The sequence below is a fragment of the Pelodiscus sinensis genome, chromosome 4 (assembly GCF_052426305.1).
Source record: "Pelodiscus sinensis isolate ZL-2025 chromosome 4, ASM5242630v1, whole genome shotgun sequence".
Classification (NCBI taxonomy): domain Eukaryota; kingdom Metazoa; phylum Chordata; order Testudines; family Trionychidae; genus Pelodiscus; species Pelodiscus sinensis.
The window spans coordinates 81,571,392-81,598,274 of NC_143055.1; the positions used below are offsets into that span (position 1 = coordinate 81,571,392).

Sequence of the window (26,883 nt, forward strand, 5' to 3'; positions counted from 1 at the left end):
CTAGCCCAAGAGACTACAATTCCCATGAGCCCTGGAGGAAACCAGGAAGGAAATGACTCCGTTTGGATCCTGGGTCTCTCCATGTGTGTGAGGAGAGGCCCAGCAGTCTGTGGACTCTTTCCTCTGTTTTTGGAGCAGAAAGGGAGCCAGGCTGCTGTGGAGGAGTTTAATCCAGTCCAGGAGCTGTTAGAGTACAGCTACAGACTTGGACTAAGAGCCTATGGGACTGGAATCTAGCAGGCTGCTTCTGATTGCCCTTTGGCTGTACTTGTGGCTAGAAGCTCCTCTGCATCCAGCACACAGAAAGAGACTAGAACCATCCACTCCAGCTGCAAAATCTTCAAGCGCGCCCATGCAAGCAAGTGTATGGTATTGTGAGGTCTGAGGTGTGGGGTAAATGGTGGCAGTGCACATGATAGATAAGTTTCCTATTATTGCTGTGTACTTTGTAAATGTTATTCACTGTTGATCTGTTGAACCCGGTTTAAGTTGTTAAGTAAATGTTGTTCATTCTAATGTAATCTATTAGATGTATTTATTTATGATTTGTAATTGTTGTTCTAGAGTTAGATCCAGATTATTGCTGGAATCATTTTTCCTGGAGGCTCCCAAGGCACACCATTAAGCGTGTACAGGGCCAGCCAGGTGGCAGCAGTGCCATTGTATGTTCTGTATGAGCAAGAGACAGCAGCAAGGGGGTGGATAGGGTTTTCCTCAACTAAACATCACCACCACTGAGGCACTCAGGATCTCCTTTTATGTTAAAACCATAAGGCGCCCAGGCACACCTGTGAGTGTGACCTACTCCCGAGTAACCCAGGGAGGAAAAAGAGGGTTACACTACATTAAGCTTTTTATCACTCTGCATTTGGGTTGTGATCATTCTTTCCAATTTCCCCACTGTCAAAGGAGCTGACAGTCTCTGTGGGCCCTGTACAAGGTGTGTGTGGGGATCCAACTCCTTGCTCCTAGAAGGGGTGGGGCCTTGGGCATAAGGGGTGGGGCTGGGAGCAGGCAGTCCTGAGTGCTGCCCAGATTGTGGCATCCTTCCACTCCAAAAATCAGAGCTGCTCCAAATGCACAGCATTTCAGCAGCAATTTAATGGGCCTGGGGCTTTAGCCACCACCGCTGCTGTGGCAGTGGCCAGGAGTTCTGGGCAACACTGAATAGTTGGGCCCCAGGGCAACTAGCCCCCTTGCCTTAACACTGCCCTCCTCCCCAGTGGGCCTGTCCACTGTTAATTTACAAAAAAGAATGGCTATGATAAAATAATGCAAGACGAATAGATCCAAATATCCTGAGGACTAACATTCAGTCTGGATCAGACCAAAGGTTCATCTAACCCAAGATCTTTTCTTCTGACAATGGCAGGTACCTGATGCTTCAGAAAAAATGAACAGAACAGCACAGTTATCATTCCTTGCAATCTAATGCCAGCTTCTGGCAGTCCAGGGTTTAGGAACACCCATAGGATTACCAGATGGTTTAAAGAAAAAAAAATACCAGACACACTTGATCTCAGACTGGGAGGCGGAGGAGGGGAACAAGCCAGGAGGAGAGCAGGGCTGGCTGGAGGAGATGGGGTGGGGGGAGAAACCGGCCAGCAGGAAGCAGGACTGGCCGGGAGCAGGGCTGGCCAGGGGGGAACCAACCACTGAGGAGCAGGGCTGGCCTGGAGGGGGTTGGGATGGGATGGGATGGGATGGGGGAAGCAGGGCTGGCTGGTGAGGGGGAACCGGGGCTGGGGGGGGGGGAGGGAATCAGCCATCAGGGAGCAAGGCTGGCTGGGGGGGGGGCGGGGAGAGAAGGAGGGAAGATTATGGAAGGGGGAGGGAACCAGCTGGCGGGGAGCAGGGCAGGCCCAGGCAGATCCTGGAGCACTGCCCATCCTGCGCATAGTCCCAGTGGGGTGCATTGGTGAGTCTGGCCCCAGGGATTCCATCCCCCCCTGGCCCGGCCCCACCCCCCTCCTCTCTACTGTGTAGTTGCGTACTGCCTGGCTGGTAGACATGCTCACACAGTGTGACCATGTCTACCAGCGAGGCAGTACACAACTATGTACTGATACTCATGATAAGAATAAAAACTTAATTAGAAAATACCGGACATTTATATGTCCAGTATTTTCTCAATTTGTTTCCCAGACAGAAAGCTCAAATACCAGACTGTCCGGTTCAAAACCAGACATCTGACAACCCTAAACACCCAGAGCGTGGTGTTACAAGCCTGACCATCTTGTCTAATACCTATTGATGGCCCATTCTCCATGAATTTATCTAATCCTTTTTTTAGCACAGTATTCCAGATGGGGAGATCATGGATTTATATAGTGGCATTATGACATTTCGCCTCTCTTATTTATCTTTTTTACTGCCACTGCACATTGAGTGGATGTTTTCACAGAACTATCCACAATAACTCCAAAATCTCTGAGTGGTAATAGCTATTTTAAAGCTTAACAGTGTGAGTTCATAGTTGGGATTATGTTTTCCAATGTGCACTTAACATTGAATTGTCACTCAGTCATCCAATTTTGTGAAAATCCATTATAACTCTGAAGTCTGCTTTGGACTTATCCTGCATAATTTATGGTGATCTACAAACTTTACGTAGATGTTGTTTACCCCCTTTTTTCAGATACATTAATGTATGTTGAGCAGCATTAGCTTCCATTTAGATCCTTGGAGAAAAGGAAATAGCAGGATTTTGCCATGATGAAAACTGACCATTTATTTCCTCTCTTAACCAGTTACTGATCTATGTGGGAAGCTTTACTTTTACCCTACTTACTTTGCTTAAGAGCTTTGGTGAAGGACTATATGTCAAAGGTTTTCTGAAAGTCCAGGCACACTATATCCACTGGATCACCCTTGTTCATGTGTTTGTTGACTCCCTCAAAGAATTCTAATAGACGGGTGAGGCATGATTTCCCTTTACAAAAGTGGTGTTGATTCTTCAGCATATTTTGTTAATTGAGGTGTCCACTAATTCTGTTCTTTACTACAGTTTCAACCACCTTGCCTGGTACTGAAGTTTGGCCTACCAGCAATTGCCTGGATCACCTCTGAAGCCTTTTGAAAAATTGGTGTCACATCAGCTATCCTCCAGTTATCTGTTAAAGAGGCTGATTAAAGCATTCAGTTACATACCATGGTTAGTTCTGCAGTTTCATAATTGATTTCCTTCAGTACTCTTAGGTGAATATTAGCTGGTCCTAGTGACTGACTGCTGTATAATTTATCTATTTGTTGAAAAACCTCTTGTATTGACTTTTCAATCTGGGACAGTTCCTCAGAATGTGTCACCTAAAAAGAATGACTTGGGTGTGAGGATATACTTTGCATCCTCTGCAGTGAAAATTGATGCAAAAAAATTCACTTAACTTCTCTGCAACAGTCTTGTCTTCTTTGAGAACTCTTTTAGCGCCTCCATCTTCCACTGGCCTCATTACTGTGTGGGCAGTAATGCTTCAGATGTACTTTAAAAAAATTGCTGGTAGTCTATGCGCCTTTTCCTAGCTCTTCAAGGTCTTTTTTGGACTGCCTAATTATATTTTTACACTTCACTTACCAGAGTTTATGTTCCTTTCTATTTTCCTCAGTAGGATATGACTTCCAATTTTAAAAGGATGTCTTTGTCTCCAAAAGCTTTTTTTATGCAGTTGAGGCATGGTGGCTTTTTTTTAATCCTCTCAGAAGTGCTTCCCTCCCCCCTCTTTTAACAATTTGGGGTATACATTTAGTCTGAGCCTCTTGTTATGATGTTTTTAAATGCTTAAATGCTTGCAAGCATTTTACTCTTGTGACTCGCTTGTTTTTTATGAAGCTCCCCTTTTTAAAGTTAAATGTTACTGTGGAGGATTTCTTTGGTATTTCCACCTTTACAAGGATAATTATTTCTCTTCAGTTCCTACCTATACTTTCTAAACTTCTAACTTGCCCTTTTTACTGAGATATAGACTAGAGTATTTATCCCCTGTAATAAAAACTTAGGAATGTCTCAGTCCAAACTACAGGCAGTCCCCGGGTTACGTACAAGATAGGGACTGTAGGTTTGTTCTTAAGTTGAATCTGTATGTAAGTTGGAACTGGCGTCCAGATTCAGACACTGCTGAAACTGACCGCCAGTTCTGACTTACATACAGAATCAACTTAAGAACCCCAGGGTCCCCAAGTCAGCTGCTGCTGAAACTGATCAGCAGCTGATTCAGGAAGCCCGGGGCAGAGCAACTCTGCCTGGGGCTTCCTGTAGTCAGCGCTGGTCAGTTTCAGCAGAAGCTGACTTGGGGACGCCTGGGGCAGAGCAGCTGGGGTGCTGCTGGGTTGCTCCAGTAGCGCCGCTCCTGGGTGCTACTGGACCAGCCTAGCAGCACCCCATCTGCTCTGCCCCAGGCGTCCTGATTCAGCCGCTGCTGAAACTGACCAGCAGCGGCTGAATCAGGACCTGGGGCAGAGCAGCTGGGGTGCTGCCGGGTTGGTCCCGTAGTGCCCAGAGCGGGCGCTGCAGGACCAATCGGCAGCGCCCCAGCTGCTCTGCCCCAGAGTCCAAAACAAAAGCCTGGTCTGCTTGGGGGGGGGGGAGCACACTAGCTGCCTCCCCCCCCCTCCCCAGCAGACCAGGGACACAGGGAGCAGGTCCCCAGCAGACCACAGGCTCCCGGACTGAAGCCGCAGCCGCGGGGGGGTCCCGCGCCACTGAGGCTTTGCCAGAGCAAAGCCTCAGAGGCGCGGGGAACCGCCGCTGCTGCCGCTTCAATCTGGGTGCCTGTGGTCTGCTGGGGACCGTCCCCAGCAGACCACAGGCTCCCGGACTGAAGCCGCAGCCGCGGGGGGTCCCGCGCCTCTGAGGCTTTGCCAGAGCAAAGCCTCAGAGGCGCGGGGAACCGCCGCTGCTGCGGCTTCAATCTGGGTGCCTGTGGTCTGCTGGGGACGGTCCCCAGCAGACCACAGGCACCCAGATTGAAGCGGCAGCAGCGGCGGTTCCCCGCGCCTCTGAGGCTTTGCTCTGGCAAAGCCTCAGAAGCGCTGGAACCCGCCCGGTGCCCCTGGTCTGCTGGAGACGGTCTCCAGCAGACCAGGGGCACCGGAGTAGCTTACGAACGGGGCTCTCTCGCCCCGACTTCTGGGGCGAGAAAGCCCCGTTCGTAAGTGCGGATCCGATGTAAGTCGGATCCGCGTAAGTCGGGGACTGCCTGTATGTGCTCCTCAGCACCTGTTGGCTTTCCTCAGCCCCTTAGTTCAAAAAACTCCTCTAACAGCCTTTTACATATAGGCATGTAATTTTCAAATTGTTATTTTCATAAATACAACAAGAAGCAAACTTACAAAATGCTCAGTAGTATGATTAACTAACAAGGACAATAACAGATTTATGATATGGTGGCAGCATATCCCATTCTCATTGCTTCAATTACTACCTAATAAGTGTCCAAGTAAGTTTATGTTAACAACTAGATAGGAGGCATTCCTGCAGATATTTTTGCAGTTTCAAAAATGTTCCATCCCATTCCACATCAGGATTGTAATGAAACCTTTCAAAGTTTGCCACCAAAATCAGACATACCACCCATTGGATATTTACATGTGCTGTTGCTGGTCTCTCCTCTAAATCTTCAGGAGGAGCAGCGTGAAAATTGACTAAATCTTTGTGGTCATCTTTTCTTTCTGTTCTGGCTGCCACTTCCACCATGAAAGCATGAGGAGAGGAAGCACAAAGTATGATCCTTCTCTGCTGCCAAGGACAGAAGAAAAGGTATATGAGCAAAAAGGTCAGTACAGAAAGAAAAACAGACAAGAAAGTAGGTAAAGACAACAGAGGGAAGGAGGCAGAGTAACCAACAGAAGGTGGATACTAAGAGAGACACTGAAGAGGAAGGTGTCACTGCCCTTGGGCTTGATTCCGTGTCTTTAGCTCCTGTTGATAACAGTGGAAGTTTAACAGGCTTAACTCCTCAAAAAATAGGTCTGTAAAAAGGGAGGGGAAAGACAAAAAAAGCTCATTTTTTCAGGCCAAAGAAAGGAGGTGGGAGATAAAAGAAAATAAGTAAAAGGAAAGAAAAGTGAAAATGAAAAGAAAAAAAAATCAAGGGAGAGACAAAGCATGTATTTGGGTTTTTTCCTCAATTTCATAATATTTATCTAGAAGAGAGAGATATGGATCTATTAATTAGGGGGTAAACTCAGCACCCAGGAAATCAATCCCCAAAAAGGGACCAAAACAAATCCATCTTGCTTTGTGTAAAAGTTCTCTGTTGAAGGTCCATCCCCTTTATCAATGAAAGGGAGAGATATGCACAGTGATTGCTTCCGCCTCTCCCCTCTTCCCCTTCCCCCCCAACAATTATTTACAGTGGGCTTGATAGTAAAAACACTTTTGTTTATTAAGTACAAAAAGTAGGATTTAAGTGGCTGCAAGAGAAACAGTGAGATCAAAGTAAATTACTAAGTTGAAATAAAAGACTCCAGCTAATCCTATTCCACTAAGGAACTTGTTGAATGCAAATTCTTACTCTAAACCAGGCCCGTACACAGAGAAGGGAGGGTGTGAATGCCCCCCCCCCCCCAATTCCTCATGGTCCTGATTCTAGCCAGCCAGGGAAAGCAGAGAAGATGCTCTACATCATCCTCCCTCCCTCATGCTCCAGCCAGCCAGCAGAAAGTTGGGGACAATTCCTTCCCTCCTCAAGAGCTTTTATTGCAGCAGGGCCTGACTGTCATGGGAGAGCTGCAATAAGATTTCCAGTATTTCCAGCGCATGTGTTCCTCTGTAGCCAGCTCCAGCTACAGAGGGGACAGCATGCACGGCATGCGAGAATGCAACTTCTGCAGGCTCTGAGGTAACTTGGAGGTGGCTGGGGGCATCCCCTCAGGCTTGGGAAGCGGCTGTGGGCTTCCCTGTGCAGAAGTTTGTATTGACACTAGAAAGTTGAGTGGTTGGAGTGCAAGTACAGGCTCCTTTCAGGAGAGGAACCCCCCCCCCCACACACACACACACTCTAAGAGTATTCCTTCTGCATGCCCAATTGGCTAGCTCAGATCTTATTCCTTGAAGCTAGGTGTTAGCTGCACAAGGTGTCTCTCAAAAAGTAGGTTTAAACCTGGTCTCTAGTGTTTGAGGCCAACTGCTTCAATCAGTCTGACAAAAAAAAATCTCCCTTTTCAGTTGCTCACTTGTCCTTCTCTTAGCACTTTTGATATCACCGTGTCACTTGGTCACCCATCCTAGGCAGGACTTGGGATTTCCTCCTGGCTTATTACATGAGAAATTCATTTGAAAATGGAAAAGTGATAATTTATACATCTAAAAGCAGCAACAAAGACACAAACTCTGCTTGTTCCCCCCCTTCCAAGTCACCTTTAAACAGGACTTTACATTTTCTTTATTCCTAATAAGAGTGACACAAGTAAATGACACTTATTTGCGTATAATTATAATATTTTAAAATTGTATTTGCATTGGTGTAAAATGATACAGATTTTCACGGGGAAATAACGGCAAGCTATAACAATAGCTTTAAAAGCAATACCATACACAGCATTTAGGCATGTAAGGATTTTAATATAAATGTGTGTGTGTGTGTAGGCATGTAAGGATTTTAATATAAGAGTGTGTGTGTGTGTGTGTGTGTGTGTGTGTGTGTGTGTGTGTGTATGTGTGAAATTTCTCCTTGTCTGGCCCTTTGTTTTTCAAACTCAAACTTTGGTTTCCCATATCCAAGCCTGTATTATATTGGCAACCAGAATAAAGGGCAGAGCAGTGATATACTGCTGTATGTTTAAGATCCATACCCATCGCTGCAAGACTTTTGGAAAAGTTAAATTAACACAGGGAGCACAGTAAGTAACATTCCCACGATCCAATCATAGATCTCTGTGGTCAAGACAATATGCTCCTTGTACTAAGAATATATTGGTTTAACGTGACACTGGCCTTTAAAATTAACATCAAAAGGCTAAAACAAGGGAAAGAATTGAAAGACCAACAGACAATTTGAAATGGAGGACATTTTCTTTAAAATAATAAATGTTTATAGTTAGAATGTTTCTAACATCAGTTTTTCATATTTGTGAAAGTTTGAAAACAGGTTGGTCATGATAAACTTGAGACAAAATTTTAAAAATCAGAAATTAAAGTTAGACTTCTAAATCCTTATAGACACGTATTTTTTCACTGTTTTTCAAAAGTGCTGAGAACCCAGTAACTTCTATTAGCTTCAGTACTTTGGAAAACCAAATAGTGCCTATAGCTCTACTACTTCAATGAGGTCTCTGAATAAACCTCTGCACTCACACTGCAGAATCATGAATTGGGATGCTAACTTTAGCGGGCCCATATTTGGGGGGGGGGGAGAGGAAGAGAGTGCAAATAGGGTTGCCAGGTGTCCAGTTTTGAACCAGACAGGCCAGTATTTGAGCTTTCTGTTCGGGAAACAAATGAGAAAATATAAATGTCCGGTATTTTCTAACTAAGATGCAATATAGATTGTGATGTCAAATGTGTCCGGTATTTTTGTTGAAACCATCTGGCAACTCTATGTGCAAAGAGTGCGAATGCTGATTTCCCCCTCTCCCTCCCAGCAGCAACGCTGGGGGTGGGGCTGGGCCTCACTCCTGGGAAAGGAAGAGGAGGAAAAAAAAAAAAATCAACCCCAGCGTTCCTTGGCCAGAGCATGGGGGAGGGAGGGTCATTCAGCAGACTCGTCCTGCCTTTCCCTAGCTCGCCAGTGCAAACTTACTTAGGGAGCATTCACACCCTTGCGGTCCACATTTACAGGAAAAAAAAAAGCACCCCTTTCCTCCCCAGAAATTCCTGAGCACAGGCCTGTAAACAGTTGTTCTAAACATCTTTCACAAGCTAAGCAGCCTCCTAGCTTGGACCCTATCCTTTCCCCTGTTCAGTCTTAGATATTTCCAGTAGGCATCTTCGGTGGTAAGGTGGGAGGGGAAGTCCTCCTGGCATCAGCCCCTATTTTTTGTTTTCCTCCCTCATATCCCTTTTGCCAAAGATGGAAACTCTTTGTGCTCAGTTCAAGCTTTTTTCACATGAAGTGGATAAGTACAGGAACCAAACTGGGTTTCATCATCAGGTAGCCTGGCCACATGTCTTTCTAGGACCAACCATACTTTGGGCTTACAGGACAAACAAGACTATTCACAGGTCACTGATTTGATCACCAAACCATTAAGTGTGGAAATCAGTAATAGGGTGTGGAAATCAGTAATAGCCCTCAGTGCATTTAGTACTATAAATAGATCCACATATCAGATTTCTAACTTCACAAACAAGAATGATACATAAAAATAAATAGGATATATAATAACTCGTTTAACACGTGCCCACTTACCACGTTTTCGCAATAGCACGATTTTTTTAGGGAATGTTTTTCAAATAACACGACCGTCCCTGAAAGAACACAAAAATAATCAAGTGGTGGACTACTTCGCACAGTGGTATAAGTTGGTAAAAGCAATGGTAATACGCATGAGCGGATGAATACACATGGCCACAGCGCTCCTCCGCTCACTCACGTGTTTATCTTTGTGTTTTAACAAACCCCGGCGACTTGTGTTGCTAGATATCTAATGCTGACGTTGACAACCCAGCACCAACAAAATTTGACTTTGCCACCACCACCTGAAGTGCAACCCCCACCTTTTCCATTATTTTTAAATGGGAAAATTGACCCCACATAGCATGTTTTCGCTTAGCACGAACATTTTCAGAAACGCATCTATAGTGTTACCGTATATGAGGAATTACTGTACACATTCAGCAGACTAACATTAAAATTGGTATGTTGTCTAAAGTATCTTCAAGTTATACATATTAATATGCCAATTTTCATAAAGCATGCCGCCCCCTCCCCATTATCCACATGTGAAACTGTCATATGCAGTTTAGTGTAAATAATGACACTAATGCATGAAGCCCAGACCCTCAATGGATGAAGGGGTAAGCACGGTCAATGACTTGATCTAGGATAACTAGGGATGTCAACATTTAGTCGACTGTATGATGAGGCCTAGGCTTATCGGTTAATCTTGTCGACTACACACACTTCCCTAAGGGAGGAGAAGCAGGAGCCAATGCTGGGGGTGCTGGCTTAAAAGCCGGTTACCCCCAGCACTGTATCTGCTCTCCTTCACCCGCTGCACTGCTGCCTCTCCCAGAGACAGCAGCACAGGAGGTGGGGAGGGGAAGCTGCAGTGAAGCAGCCTCTGTCCATAGCATACCTGAGCTCCCCATGGACAGAGGCTGCTCCGCCTCCCATGGACACCCTGCTCAGACACCCTGCAGACAGGAGCTACTGCTGGAGCAACCTCTGTCCATGGCAAGCTCCAGCTCACTCAGGACAGAGGCTCTGTCTGTGAATGGGTTTAAGCTTGGGACAGCAGACAGTCGGTCTGCCTGGGGAGCTGGTTTTTAAACTGTCTCCGCTTGTGGGCCAGCTCCTGCTTGGCCCCCACGCTGCTGTCCCTCATACAAAAGCAGCAGCCCGGGATGGCAGGGAGCTTCCTAGGAGTGACTGCCGACCCTGCCCCTGGTTACTCAACTATTCAAGTACCCAATATTGAACATCCCTAATTATAATACAACATTTTAAGAGTGTTCTCTTCTCCACATATACAAATCACACACACCCCACTACTAGATTGACATTTCTATGTCTCAGAAGACATTTTAATATAACCCTACCAAAAATGTAAAAGTTACAGAAGATACTCAGTTGCTAGGGATGTATGGTGATGAAGTCATGCACATGAGCGACTTCCTTGTTATGACTATCAGTAGTAGCATGTCATATATGCTATTACATTATGGGGTGTGACATAATTAAGCAGGGTTGGATGGGGGTTAGTAATTGGATACAACAGCAACAAAGCAAATTCAGGTGTTGAAGAGCAGGCCAATGATTCATTAGAGGCTTCACTCTTCTCTCTGTCAATAATGAGCCACTGTTCAAGCATGTTCTTCTATATCATATTTCAAATTAAATCTGAACACGGGTAACATTTTCAAGAGCATCCAGACTGACTTAAGAGTTTAAAAATCTCAGCTGTGTTAATCTGTGTCTGCAAAACCAACAAGAAATCCTGTGGCAACTTAGAGACTAACAGATTTATTAGGGAATAAACTTGTGGGTAAAACCTACTTCATCAGATGAACTGGAGTGGAAATTACATGTTATACATATATGTACAACAAAAGAAAGAAGTTACTTAAGTGTTAATTAGGTCAATTAAATCAGGGTGGATGTGGCTCACTCACAGCAGTTAATGAGGAGGTGTGAACACCAAGAGAGGAGAAATTGGTTCTCTCACTACAAAAACAATTTAAATCCTTATTCAGTCCTAACTTGTTTGTACAGGTTGAATCTCTCTTGTCCGGCACCCTCGGGATCTGACTGATGCTGAACCAGAAAATTTACTGAACCATGGGAGGTCAGCATTATTTAGCAGCATTACCAACACTTCCACTGCTTACTGGGGCTTTCTGAGAGCCAGGACTGGTGACTGTAAACAAACTTTATGGGCCCACGAGAAACTTGGCCCCTCCCATAGCAAGTGAACATTCAGCTAACAAAAATCTTGCTGGACCACAGATGTTACCAGACCAGTGTAGACCTGAATTTAATGGGCTAGGACAGTGTTTCTTAAATTACATTCTGTGGCTCACCAGTGTGCCACAAGTCAGTCGGAGGTGTGCTGCAGAGAACAACAGAATTCAAAATGGCCACCCTTAAAGGGGCAGGCGACTTCCCCCCCCCAATAACTTTCGCCTGACCCTTTCCTCCCCCCCCCCCCCCGCTTTTCTTTGTTTCGCTCTATAAAAAAAATGAGGAACACTAAGGATTTTTTGTTTATATATATATATATATTATATAAAGATTGTTTGGTGTTCCTCGGTCTTAGAAAGTTTTAGAAACACTATCTATTTGGTTCCCCAAAGCTACGGGGCATCTGAGTAAGTACTTTGTCTAGGACAAAAGTCACTTATGCTAAGTTCAATAATATGCTTTAGCTGTTCATACAGAATAGGGGCCTGTAGGTTTCTTGCTTTCCAGCTTAATACTAGGGATTACCATGAATACCTACAATGTAAATACATACTATGTTTATACACAGGACAGGATAATAAATTAGTACAAAACTGCCCAAGAAAAGCATGTTAATTGGTATGGCAGACAAGCAACTTAAACTTATAGGCTACACTAAAGCATGCCAGACTACAGAGATTCAACCTGTATTGAATTTGCAAAGGAATTGCAGTTCTGCTGTTTCCATTTGTAATATGGTTTTAAAGTAGCTGTTTTTTCTTTTTTTTGTTGTTAAATTTTTGGGGTTTTTTTTTTTTTTTGTAGCAACAGGATCATCGTCATCAGGGCTCGACAAATTATACAATCTACTCGCCTGTGGCGGAAGAGCTGGGTTCCGGTGATCTGCGCATGCGCAGATTGCTGGACAGGGCGGCTGGCGAGTGTGGATCGCCGCAGTTTGGCGAGCCCTGATCGTCATCAACAACCATGGGCTCAACGCCCGTTGGTATCCGATGCCTCCATCACTATTTCCTTCCATGTTTCCCTATCCAGTACAGAGTAGCTTAGTTTCTGTAGACTAGCTCCGCACCAATCTACTATATCATCTCTCCATTCTCTGTGCGGTCTGCCTCTCCTACTTTTAAATCCATTACTGAATGTCCAAAGAGGCTAAAGTGTTCTCCTACAGGTTTATGAAGGTTACCTTTCTTGATGTCTAATTTGTGTCTAGGGTTGCCAGATGGTTTAACCAAAAAACACCAAACACTCTTCCCCCCAAAAAAACAAACAAACAAAAAACTAACAAGGAAAAAATTCTGTTGAGAGAAAAAAAAAATTGAAGACAGCATGGCCCCTTTAAGAAATGCTTTCGAGGCTTTCTTGGCCCTAACGGGCTGCTGGTGGTTACCCGCCATCTTGCCTCTCTGCTCTAGGCCAGATAGCTCCCCTACAGAACCCGGGAAGCACCTGGGATTTTCACCTCCTGTACGGGGGGGGGGGGGGGGGGGGGGGGGGAAATCAGGCAGGAGGCGAAAATACCAGACTCTCTGGTTCAACACTGGACACCTGGCAACCCTATTTGTGTCCATTTATCCTTTGGCACAGAGACTGTCCAGTTTGGCCAATATACATGGCAGAGGGGTATACTGTATCTAATTCTGGGTACAACTTGGTAGGAGAGATACAGACAAAATTGGACAAGAGTCCAGAGGACAGCACCAAAAATGAGAAAATGTTTAGAAAAGCTAACCCATAGGAAAGGTTGAAAAAGCAGTGTATGTTTAGCTTGAAATGATAGACGGGGCAGAAATATGGAGACTTGGGAACAGTTTTGAAATATGTTAAGTACCGTTATAAAAGAGGATGGGGATCAATTATTTTCCCTGTTCACTCAAGGTAGGAGTAGTAGTAAAGGGCTTTATATGCATCAAGGGAGATTTAAGTTTGGTATTAGGGAAAACTGCCTAACTATAAGGGTTATTAAATTTTGGAATACTGTTCCAAGGGAATGTTGGAATAGTCATCAGTGGAGGATTTTTAGAAATGCAAATATATAAACTCAGTTTTTATACTTCATATCGAAAGCATCCCAAAACACTTCAAAAAGCAGCAAATTAAATTCTAGCAGTGCAGCTCTTGTCAAAATCCATGCAAACATTATAAATTAGTTCTGCTTTAAAGTCTTGGTCTCAATATAGAAGAGTTACACCATAGAAGTCAATGAGTTTTATACCAGTATGAAAGCATAACTAGACTCAAAGTCTTAAAACTGATCTAATCTGCAGTCATTCCTCAGTCAGCACGAGAAATCCCTAGTAGCAAATTGCACTGCACCTGCACTGGTGTCCAAAATGGGCATCTGCTCATCTTCCCAATGGCTTTACAAACAGACTCAAATGCCATCCCCACTCATATTCTGGTATTTTAGAAGGTAAGAATTTGGGATTGAGGAAACAAACAGAGAAAAGGGGATAACAAGGCTGTAGTCAAAGATTTGGCAAGATTTCTGCCATTTCCAGCAACTAGTGCCCTTGCAGAATATATCTAATATTAGTCTAATCCGTTTCTGTTTACTCCTTGGTTTGACCAAACAGCTGTACACATTAAGTAGCTTATTAATAAAAACCACAGAGCATATAAGCATTCTGCTAAGCTTGCATTTTAGCAGCTTAGATCTTGTTTGACTAGTAATGGGCATATGGCACTGGAATCGTGATTTAGGTTCCCTGCTCATTCTAATCCTTCCCTTTAGTATTTGGGGTTCAACATCAGTAGTAAACAATACTCCACATTGGGTAGTAAGAGCTTCTCCAAAACTTCATTGACAATTTTTTTTTAAAGTGTTAAACTTTTATTTTCAAGGGTTTCTAACTTGGCAACAAAATAACTTTTGGTTTAAATTTTAGCACAACTAGCATGGTAGGGAATTAGACAATAAAAACATTTTACTAAAAACTTTCAGGGTTTTTTTTTTTTAATATAGAGCTTTATTAAGCCAATATTCCTTAAATATGCTATCTTTTTCAAGTCTCAAAATTTTCCAGAGACCTTGGTTGTTAAATCTAGGCTAGTTAAACTGGTGTATTTTCAAAATGCCAGTGAAATGATCTTTAAAGAAGTAATTGCCATTCACATGCAGTAAGATGTTCCACAAGGACGTAGACTGGCAGTTTTGCAACTGTTGATATCCACTGTTTTGAGTCTGAATCATGCTTTTTCAATGGTAGGGGCTGGCAATACTGAAGGTGGATCTATGTAAACATCAGCGTTCACTCCCTCACACTTAAACTTACATCAATCATATTATAGTAGTGCTTACAGCTCCTATACACATTAGGAGCCTATTGTGCTAGACACTCCATAAACAAATTCTTTTGGGACAATCGTGTGATCTAATTAGAGACAAGTCAAAACAAATGACAAACAAAAGAAGGTCAAGAGGATTGGGAAGATTAAATGGACATACAAAGCTACACAAAAGGAATATAAACTCCCTACCTTATCTTGAACTGAAAACCAGGATACCCCTTAGGTTCCAATACTACTTTTAAAATATTTACATGCTTGTCCTAGCTAATAGGACCAAACACATTTGCCCCTAATATAAGGTGACCAGACGTCCTCCTTTGAGGACAGTCCTCCTTTTGAGGGGCTTGTCCTCCCCAATAATTATGTCCTCCTTTGAAAAAAAAAATTGTCCTTTTTGTCCTACTTTGCCAAAAAAAAATATCCCACTGTTTTTTAAAGTATCATTATACTGCAATTGAACCCCTGTTAAATGGCTTAATATACAGTAAAAGTACACTTAGAGGGCATTTATGAAATGTTATTGTTTATTTTGAGCCATTTTAATTTAATGTCAATGTGATTTTTAGTTGACATTAACACAAATACTAATTTTGGCGGTGTAAATCGCAAAGGCGATAAAATGTTCATAAGAAAATGATGCATTTACTTGGGAAAACGATTATTGAATCTGTTGCAATGCCCATATTGTATCTAATGCCATCAATACAGCATCAAGCTTAATGTCCATTGATGTTGAAGTTGTGATCTCAAATTTATTTACATTTTGAACGATTCACTGTAAGAGTTACATCATTAAAGACTTTTTGCGAAGAAGTCTCAGTTGAATATAAAAAAAAACTGTTGGGATATTCGAAAACAAGATGGTTAGCTTTAATGCCATTGAACAAGTGCTGCAATTGTTTGAGCCTTTAAAATAATATTTTCTAAGTTTGGAAAAATGTCCACTGATCCTGAAAAACTTTAAGAATGAATCTGCTGAAGTAACTCTGTATTTTGTTCATAATCAAGCAACTTTTTTCCAGTTATAAAAAGTATTGAAAAAGAGCATATAACTTATACAGAAGTGGGATTGCATATTAAACAATTAAAGGAGTAACTTCAATCATTTCTTGAGTCCAACTTCTTTCCATTGGTTGTAATTACTACTTTAAACAAATTACAAGAGAGCAATTCTGGAATGAAGAAAGAATTTACGAGGGAGGTGATGAGCTTTTATAAAAATGCACTTGAATATCTAGAAAATTGGACTAAGCATGACAAAACCGTGTACATGTTTGATTTCATTCAGCAGAATCCAGAAATTCAATGGAATAAAATCCTTGAAACAGTTTTACTCGTTAAAGAAAAATTTAGCATCACAATAAATGACATTTTATTGTTCGACGAAGTACGAAGAACAATATAATAAAAGACAATGAATGGACTGAACGCAAAAAATGATAAAAAATGGACCAAGATTTTTAATTTCTTAAAAGAGCGATAAATATTGATGTTTTTAATGCTATATGATTGTTTCTGTTAAGTCTGTTTGTCTTATAAGACAACTAATACTGTGATAATTTATTTATATGATTATTTATATACATATACAAGTATGGGTTTTTTTGTCAACTCAGTGTCCTCCTCGCACATTTTCAAATTCTGGTCACCTTACCTAATAGATATGGCAGTGCATCACAAATCAACTCATTTAAACTATGACATAGTAAAGAGGATTAGCAACACAACACTCATTCATAGTATTTACAATGCATTAGAGAGAATCAAGATACCATTATTACTGCAATCTACACCAGAGGGCTTCGTAACAAAGCTTCCTGCCAGCATAAACCAAAGACAACAAGATATTACATTTGGCAAATTCTAAAATTCCAATCTTAGACTATACCTATATCAAGTTTTGTTGGCGACAAAACAGTGAGAGCCTAGACACTGCAATGCGACTTTTGCTGGGAGAAAAAAAATCACCCAGTTTTGGTGACAAATCTTCTGTCCCCTAGAGAGACTTTTTTGTTTCCTTTTCTCCTCCTTTGATTGTCAATAAAGAGCCAATGTAAACAATGCTGTTTGTTTTGTTGACAGAACTGGCTTCCAGCAGTATCCCACAAGGCCTGCCCTGATGATGCCACTCAGTGTTTTGATCTCTGATGCTCTGAAAGCATGCACCTCTCCCTTTTCAAAGCTCCAGGAACTCTGACAGCTGAATGAGCTACTCTGTTTGGGGAACAAATGGAAAGCAAATCATTGGTGTGCTCCTGTTCTACCCTGCACACAGCAGCAGGCCGAGTGCTGCTACAGAGGGAAGGGTACAGGCTACTATGCTGTTTTGACATCGCTCAACACAGAGAGCTCACAGAGCTACTCATGATGTTGCTCCCAGCAGCTCAAACAGTTGTGGGAGAATTCAGAGAGAATCCCAAGGTGTTGAGAGATCAGCTGTGCTTCCCACAACACTGCACTACAGGATGCCTACCCACAGTGCATTGCTCACACTATCAGTGATGGTGTGCCCTTTGTGTAGACATGATATGTCAACAGAGAGAACAAGTGTGAATGCTCACTGGTGATTTTTGTTTTGTTGACTTTTGGATGTTGACAGAAGTTTGTCAACTCTACCAAGTTTTGTGGACAAAAGATACAGGAGGATAAAGAACTCCTAACATAATGCTTGGCTCATCTCTCATTTTTCTTTGTTTCCTTTGACCCACTGCTCTTCCATACTCTGTGAAACACAAATTAAAATAAACAAGGTAATTTTTTAAATTAAGGCAGTACGATCCATCTATTGAACGACATGTACTTCCCATCATTAAAGGTTATGCCTACATTGCACTTTCACCCAGAAAACTTTTGTCCGTCAGGAGTGTGGGAATAAACAAAAATGTTATGGACAAAAAGTGCCAGTGTGGACAGTGCTTTTTCAGAGGGAGAAATTACTGCCCTTCATGGGGAGTAAGGGAAGGCTGTTGGCAGGGGAACTATAGAAGGAAAAACCCAACCCTATTTCTAGAAAATCTTTCTTCACCATTAAACAGTCATTGTAATGGCTAGCCAAATAATAAGAGTCTCAATAAGATTACAATAAGAACTTAATTTGCAAAAATTACTGTAAAGAAAGCAAGTTAATCAGTTCATATCCAATCAAGATTGCAAGTGATCACATGTTATCATTATCTGGTTACTCAGTTATCTATGTAAAGAGAACTGATTTAAATGATTTCAAGTCAGATCAAAGTAAATTACTAAATAATGTACAAAATAAAAACTAGCTAGTTCTAATCCACTAAGAAACTTGTTACATGCAAATTTTTACCCTAAACAGCTGTTCTCATCTCCAGTAAAAGCTTTGAGTCAGAATTGATCTTTACTTTGGCCCAAGTCCACAGCTTCTTCAAAAGTTCTTTGTATACTCTTAGGATGTGCTAGGCAGTTTCAGAGGCAAGCTAAAGGGAAAGGATTGATGGCCTTCTCATTGCTTAAATAAACGTTTCCCCAGTGCAGAAACCCTTTTTCAGCACTCCCATCCTCATAGAAAAATTCTGATTCAAGATGGATTCCAGTACCACGTGGCATGGTCACATGTCTTTCTAGGACCTACCACAGTTTGGTTGTATCTGTCCTATAAGCTCATTCTCAGGTCATTGGTTTGAGAACCAAGTCATTAAGTACCTGAAGTATCACTAATGGTCCTAAGATAGCACATTTAGAACTATAAACAGATTCATACTTCATATTTCTAACTTCACATACAGCATCTAGAGAAAAGTTCCTTACCATATCTAGCAACTAGAGAAAGATTACGAAGTGCCAAATGTATCATGCATCTGCGAGATGTAATATGAGGCAAAGACGGAGTCCCCATTTTCTAAACATAATAAAGATAGGAATCTAAATAATAATTAAGCTATATAAATTGCTTAAATAAATATATATAGAAATAGTGAGGCACCAAACGCAGTGTACAGTAGAGATGTAAAAACGCCTAAAAAATAAATGAGTAACAGATTAAAATTTAAACCTTTCTATTGTAATTAATGCTGTAATGCCAGTAGGGCAGTAAAGAAGGAAGCTAAAGGTTCTTTTGTCTTGCATATCAAACTAAAATCATCAGCTATAGTCTAATGGTAAAGTCTATTCCCATTGGTAGTAAGCAGCAAAAAGAATACAGCTGGACTGTCAGGTTTCAGATTGAGTTTACATAGCTAGTAATTAGAAAGACTTTGTAATTAAGGCTGATCTGCAATACACAGTAAGGTTGATGTAGGTCCATTTGTACTGACCTAGGCACATGCCTACACTAAAATTGCTCTCCCATCAGTGTAAGTGGCCTGGTACGGTAATACAGTAGACCTCCCCAAGCAATGCAGCACGATAGTTGAGATGTGACATGCTGAAACTGTGTCAAAGTAATGCAGTGCTAACTCTCAGAGGGGTAGCCATGTTAGTCTGTAACTTTAAAAACAATGAGTAGTCCTGTGGCACCTTAGAGACTAACAAAAATATATATAGTATCAGCTTTTGTGGGCAAAGCCCACTTCTTCAGATGAGTTGATCCTGAGAAAGCTTATGATAGATAGGATAGATAGGAGTCTCTAAGATGCCACAGGAATATATGTCTGACAACTCTAACCATACCCAGTACCTGTTTCACAATGTCCCTATCTCTGAACAGAATGGTTACTATTGCAAAGTTTTGAACTCCACTGCCCAGTGATTGTTGAGACTGGAAGCCTGCCCCATCTTTAAAACCCCCATGTGTTCTTTAAATGCCTTTTCCTACTCACCGACCTTTGTCAATACACCGAACAGCTTACCTTTTGTTGTGTGCTCTACCTAACCAAGAATGCCTACTCCTGGCAGCTGTCTTTGTGTAGCAAATTTGTGTAACAAGTAACACTGGATCTCCTGAAACTGCAGGGAACAGAATCTGTGCAAGCCCAGCTACAGATCAGGCACAGAAATATGAACACATTTGAGAAGACTGCCCAGGGGATGCTGGCAAAGGGGCATGACAGGGATCAGCAGCAATGTTACATGAAAACAAAGAAAAAATATGCCAGGCAGATCAAAGAACAAGGGAAGACAAGAAATCTCCTGCCTGGAGACCTGCTGCTTTCACAACAAACTGCATGCCATTCTTAGCAATAACTCCAGCAGTGCCCTACATACCACTGTGGATACCTTGGAGGAGCCCAAGGTGGAGAACCTTGCTGTGAATAGCAAGAGAAGGAAGACACAGTGAGGAACTCCAACCATGCTGGAAGCTGGGACCTGTTTGAAATTCCACAGGAATCATTCCTTGGTGACCAGTGCAGGTGCCTGGTGATGAAGGGGAAGGAAGTTTGGGCAAGAGTGTACTTGCATTCTGAAAACCTTAATTTTGTTTTTTCTTTTCCTTCACACCTCATCTCTACTCCCCCTTTCCTCTGCTTTTGTTCATTTTAAAAAAATGGCACTTTGCCCATTTGCAAGTTAAAACAGGTACTGACTTTTCATTCCTTTATGGATAGAAAAGGAAAGGTTAATGGGTTCTACAAAGGGCTAATTAGCAGTCCAGCTATACAAGCCACATCAGATCAGTATCTGGGTAGAACTGGCATCTGCGTTTGTTTTTTGTGGCTCATTGGGGTAGAGATGGAAAAATGGAAGGCTGCCTACACAGGACTACTCTGGATAAGGATGTGTCTACACTGCACCCTTAGCTCAATACAAGCTATGCAAATTGCTTGAAGTAAGCTATGCAAATTGATGCCCAGCTCACGCAGGGTTCCCCCCACTGTGCTTTAACTTAGTGGTTCTTAATACATTTAAAAGACTGAAGCGCAGTGTGGGACTGGCACCAGCTGAGACAGCAGATTCCCAGCTCATGCCAGGTCTCCCACTGAGCACCAGCCTTAAATGTGAAAAGGCTAGAGCACAGTGGGTCAGTGCGAGCTGGGAATCAGCTGTATCAGCCCGCACCAGGTCCCCCCGGCTGCACTTCTGATTTTTAACTGTATTAAGAACTGGCCGACTCTTAATACACTTAAAAAGCAGAGGTGCAGCATCTGGGACTGGGTGCAAGCCAGAAATCCACTGATTCCAGGCTCGCACCCGGTGCCTGCTATCCCCCTACCTTTCCTGCCCCCTGCCAAGACAGTGCTGGGGGGAACCAGCTTTTAAGCCGTCTTCCCCCAGCACCGGCTTCTGCTCCTCTCAATTACTGCTTCTATCAGAGGCATCAAGGTGGGGGAAGAAGCATCTAGTCAACTAGCCACTTACATCCCTAGATCAAAACCTAATCAGAAATGTTATCTTCCAATCCATCAGTTTCCCCTACTTAACAAGTTTATTATAGACATTACATTAATATCACAAGATTATAAACCAAAAATAGCACAGAACTCTAGCACAATTAGGAGACATATTGAACTCATGACCTAATAATATTCTAAGAAGTATATAAGAACGGCCATACTGGGTCAGACCAAAGGTCCATCTAGCCCAGTAGCCTGTCTGCTGACAGTGGCCAGCGCCAGGTGCCCCGGAGGGGGTGGACCGAAGACAATGATCAAGTGATTTGTCTTGTGCCATCCGTCTCCAGCCTCTGACAAACAGAGGCCAGGGACACCATTCCTACCCCCTAGCTAATAGCTTTTTATGGACCTAACCTCCATGAATTTATCTAGTTTCTCTTTAAACTTTGTTATAGTCCTAGCCTTCACAGCCTCCTCTGGCAAGGAGTTCCACAGGTTGACTACGCGCTGTGTGAAGAACTTTCTTTTATTAGTTTTAAACCTGCTACCCATTAACTTTATTTGGTGTCCTCTAGTTCTTCTATTATGGGAACTAATAAATAACTTTTCTTTATCAGCCCTCTCCACACCACTCATGATTTTATAGACCTCTATCATATCCCTCAGTCTCCTCTTTTCCAGTCTCTTTAGCCTCTCCTCATATGGGACCTGTTCCAAACCCCTGATCTTTTTAGTTGCCCTTTTCTGAACCCTTTCTAAGGCCAAAATATCTTTTTTGAGGTGAGGAGACCACATCTGTACACAGTACACAAGATGTGGGCGTACCATAGTTTTATACAGGGTCAGTAAGATATTCTGTGTCTTATTTTCTATCCCTTTCTTAATAATTCCTAACATTCTATTTGCCTTTTTGACCGACACAGCACACTGTGTGGACGTTTTCAGAGAGCTATCCATGATAATTCCAAGATCTCTTTCCTGATTTGTCATAGCCAAATTAGCCTCCATCATATTATATGTATAGTTGGGCTTATTTTTGCCAACATGCATTACTTTAAACTTCATTTGCCATTTTGTTGCCCAGTAACTCAGTTTTGGGAGATCTTTTTGAAGTTCTTCACAGTCTGTTTCTGTCTTGACTATCTTAAACATTTTAGTATCATCCGCAAACTTTACTACCTCATTGCTTGCCCCTTTCTCTAGATCATTTATAAATAAGTTGAATAGGATTGGTCCTAGGACTGACCTTTGAGGGACACCACTAGTTACCCCTTTCCATTCTGAAGATTTACCATTTATTCCTTCCCTTTGTTTCCTGTCTTTTAACCAGTTCTCAGTCCATTAAAGAACCTTCCCTCTTATCCCATGACAATGTAATTTACACAAGAGCCTTTGGTGAGGGACTTTGTCAAAGGCTTTCTGAAAATCTAAGTATACTATATCTACTAGATCCCCCCTTGTCCGCATGTTTGTTAACCCCTTCAAAGAACTCTAATAGATTAGTAAGACAGGATTTCCCTTTACAGAAACCATGTTGACTTTTGTCCAACAAATTATGTTCTTCTACGTGCCTAACAATTTTATTCTTAACTATTGTTTCTACTAATTTGCCCAGTACCGACGTTAGACTTACTGGTCTGTAATTGCAGGGATCACTTCTAGAGCCCTTTTTAAATATTGGTGTCACATTAGCTATCTTCCAGTCAGTAGGTACTGAAGCCGATTTAAGGGATAGATTACAAACCACAGTTAACAGTGCTGCAATTTCCCATTTGAGTTCTTTTAGAACCTTTGAGTGAATGCCATCCGGTCCCGGTGATTTGTTCACGTTACATTTTTCTATTTGTTCCAAAACCTCCTCTAATGACACTTCAATCCAGGACAGTTCCTCAGATTCATCTCCCACAAACGATGGTGCAGGTTTGGGAATCTCCCCAACATCTTCAGCCATGAAGACTGATGCAAAGAAATCATTTAGCTTCTCCGCAATGGCTTTATCACTTGCCTTGATTGCTCCTTTTGTATCTCGATTGTGTAGGGGACTCACTGGGTTTTTAGCAGGCTTTCTGCTTCTAATGTACTTAAACATTTTACTAATGTTTTGAGTTTTTGGCTAGCTGTTCCTCAAAATTTGTTTTGCTTTTCTTATTACAGTTTTACACTTAATTTGACAGCGTTTATGTTCCTTTCCATTTCTTGAAAGATGCCTTTTTGTCCCTCACTGCTTCTTTTACATGGTGGTTAAGCCACAATGATTCTTTTTAAGATCTCTTACTATGATTTTTAATTTGGGGCAATACATTTAAGTTGGGCCTCTATTATGGTGTCTTTAAAAAGTTTCCATGCAGCTTGCAGGGATTTGGCTCTTGTCACTGTGCCTTTTAATTTCTGCTTAACTAACCTCCTCATTTGTGTGTAATTTCCCTTTTTGAAATTAAATGCCAGAGTGCTGGACTGCTGAGGTGTTCTTCCCACCACAAGAATGTTAAATGTTATTATATTATGGTCACTATTCCCAAGCAGTCCTGTAATAGTTACCTCCTGGACCTGAACCTGTGCTCCGCTCAGGACTAAATCGAGAATTGCCTCTCCCCTTGTGGGTTCCTGTACCAGCTGCTCCAAGAAGAAGTCATTTAAGCTATGAGATTTAATTTCTGCATCTCTTCCTGACGAGACATGTACCCAGTCAATATGGGGATAATTGAAATCCCCCATTATTAGAGTTGTTTTATTTTAGTAGCCTCTCTAATCTCCCTTAGCATTTCAATGTCACTATCACTGTCCTGGTCGATAATATATCCCTACTGCTATATTCTTATTATTGGAGCATGGAATCACTATCCATAATAATTCTTCTGTTGCTTTGGCTTGGCAAGTCAGTCAACTGTGTGGTAAATATCAACTGACCACCTATTTGAATATGGTCAAATATCAAACATTTCAGCAAGAAACTCCTGATATAGATAAAGTCTTGATTATATCACGTATACTTCCTTTTTTCAGAACTTCATTTCATTGTGTTTTGCATTTTCAGAATCAAAGTAACTCAATTAAGAAACTTGGTTTTTGTAAGTAAGTATAAATAAGGTTAAGTCTATTGAAACACTTAGGCTACGTCTACACTGGCCCCTTTTCCGGAAGGGGCATGTAAATTTCACTACTCGTCGTAGGGAAATCCGCGGGGGATTTAAATATCCCCCGCGGCATTTAAATAAAAATGTCCGCCGCTTTTTTCCGGCTTTTAAAAAAGCCGGAAAAGAGCGTCTACACTGGCCCCGATCCTCCGGAAAAAGTGCCCTTTTCCGGAGGGTCTTATTCCTACTTTGAAGTAGGAATAAGACCCTCCGGAAAAGGGCGCTTTTTCCGGAGGATCGGGGCCAGTGTAACGCTCTTTTCCGGCTTTTTTAAAAGCCGGAAAAAAGCGGCGGACATTTTTATTTAAATGCCGCGGGGGATATTTAAATCCCCCGCGGATTTCCCTACGACGAGTAGTGAAATTTACATGCCCCTTCCGGAAAAGGGGCCAGTGTAGACGTAGCCATAAAGTCCTACTTTTTTTTGTTGCAGTTCCAATAAATCAGCTTAAGATCAGGGCCCTACCAAATTCATGACCATGAAAAACACACCACAGAGCATGAAATCCAAGTTCCCCGGTGAAATTTGGTCTTGTATTTGTTTTTTATTCTATAGAGGTTTCATAGGATAAACCAGCATTTCACAAAAGGGAGTTGTGGAGAGTGTCACAGAGCTGCCACCCTTACTTTTCTGCTCCCTACAGAGGGGAGCAGCTGAAGAACACCACCTGGTGACTGGACAGTCAGCTCTGAAGATATCACCCCACCAGCATCAGCACAGAAATTGCCAGTACCGTATCCCTCCTACAATAAATTTCCGACTCCCTCACAATTCTTTTTTGGGTCAGGACTCAATGGGGCCATCTCCCCTGCAAGCCACCCCTGAGGAAGAGGAAGGGGTAGATGCTTTAGCCAGATGCCCCCCCATAAGCTCTGCCCCATTGCTAGGTGCTCAGGGCTTTCCCCATTCCACCTGCTCAGCACTCCAGCCAGAGAATGGGAATGGGGCTTGCAAGCCCCCAACTCTACTTCAAGGCAGAAATGTCAGGTGAGTGGAACTGGGCAAGCTCCTGACCCCACACCCTGGGCGGAACACCGGACAGAGAGGGGAAAGTTCCCGCATCCTGGCAGGAGCAGAGCTGGGACTGGATGGGCCTGATGCTAAGTGTCCTACCTATGGCTATATCCCCGTTAAAAGTATGAAATTGATACAAATGGACAGTGAATTTGGTAGGGCCCTATTTAGGATATATGAATTATTTGTGACATAACACAAATATGGAGTAAAAAATTGTGATATCTGACCAGTTATTTTTGAACGGGTCAAAGACCCAAACTTATCTACTATATATTTTCAAGAGTTTGTTTGTGGATTTGTTTGTGCAAAATAAAGTTATATTTCACAATTACCTACAGATATACCAAATTTTGCATATACATTCCTGCCATTTAAATTAGCTGAATGCTGTACTTTTTTACACCAGAATATGCTGAGTTAAAGGTTTAAATAATCATTTTTGTTTTTCATCGGAAAAAAAGTCATGACTATTATGATTAGAGTTCATAAAAATATTAGCTAACATTAAAATTGAGTTGCTTATTCAACTGTCATTTTAGTGCAAAGAAAAATTTTATTGTTACAAAATAATTCAAATTATGGAAAGAGTAATGGAAGCTTTATGAGTTTCTGATTCAAATTTACTATGTATGGTAATTATTCAATAAAATAAATACTATTTGAAGTTGAAATTCCATAAATTTAAACTGTTTTTACTTCCCTTTTGCAAGCACATTAATAAAAAAAAATCTATTACATATATTTAATTTCTTGAACTTTCCTATGAGTTTGCCCAGTCAACAACATGCCTCACCTGCTAGTATTATTTATTGCTGCTAAGAGACCTGATTTTTATTCTGAATTTCCTCTGGAAACACTGTTGAGCAGGGGTGGGCAATAATTTTTAATGGCAGGCCACTCCAAGATTTTGGTAAGTGGTCAAGGGCCACACTTCTGTGGAGGGGGTACCAGAGTTTGGGATGGTGGGTGAAGTATAGAAGGGAGCTTGGGCCAGAGGACTGGGGTACAGGAGGGAATCTGGGATTGGAGAAGGAGTTTAGGTAAAGGAGGGATTTATGATCTGGGGCAGGGTCCAGAAGGGGTTATGGGTGCAGGAGAGGACTCTGGACAAGGGGAGGGATGTAGCAGGGAGTGCAGGGTTGGTAGGGAGTTGTGACCTGAAGGAGGTGGAGAGAGGGGATACAGGGGATTTGGGTGGTACCTGAGGCAGCAAGTTGGGAGGAAATTAGGGGTGGGGTGCCAGGGGCAGGCTCTGGCTGGCAGGTGGTTGCCTAGGCAGCTCCCTACCAGCAGCCCTGCAGAAATCTGAGAGGCTTCACGCCTGGCTGCTGGGCTGGCTGCTTCATGTGTGTCTGCTCCAGACAGGGAGGGAGGAAGCATCACTCAGCTGCCTTTGCTTCCAGCAAAATTTCTCAGCTCCTATTGGCTGGAAACTGGCCTGTGAGAACTGAGATATTTTGCTAGGGGGAAGGGACAGCATGTGTAGCTTTCTCCTCCCTACCCAGTGTGCATAGCAATTAGCAGCCTGCTGTTTAAAGTGGCTAACGCTGCTCTGTAGTAAGTGTGCAGGTGAAGTGGCCATGGGCCAGATCCAGCCCACTAGCTGCCTCTTGCCCATCCTTGCAGTAGAAACACCATGCTCAAACCCT

The 26,883-nt window shown here is 42.4% G+C and overlaps 1 protein-coding gene and 1 long non-coding RNA gene across 9 annotated transcripts in view; one reads left to right on the forward strand and one right to left on the reverse strand.

Moving 5' to 3' along the window:
• FHIP1A (FHF complex subunit HOOK interacting protein 1A) overlaps positions 1–26,883 on the reverse strand; it is a 115,014-nt gene that overhangs the window by 85,472 nt on the left and 2,659 nt on the right. For 2 of the 7 annotated variants that reach the window (XM_075930038.2, XM_075930039.2), the window contains exon 2: positions 9,345–9,403. The exons of the other annotated variants lie outside the window; for them this stretch is intronic. The gene's annotated coding sequence lies outside the window, so the exon portion shown is untranslated. The remainder of the gene's footprint in view (positions 1–9,344; positions 9,404–26,883) is intronic. 7 annotated transcript variants of the gene reach the window in all.
• On the forward strand, positions 1,819–18,192 carry LOC102460863 (uncharacterized). Of its 2 annotated transcripts, XR_016349452.1 has the most exons (4): positions 1,819–2,916; positions 3,008–3,154; positions 5,695–5,768; positions 16,929–18,192. It is a non-coding gene; the product is annotated as an uncharacterized LOC102460863 (long non-coding RNA). The 2 variants fall into 2 exon arrangements; XR_012904156.2 differs by lacking the exon at positions 5,695–5,768 and having other exon boundaries at positions 16,929–18,189.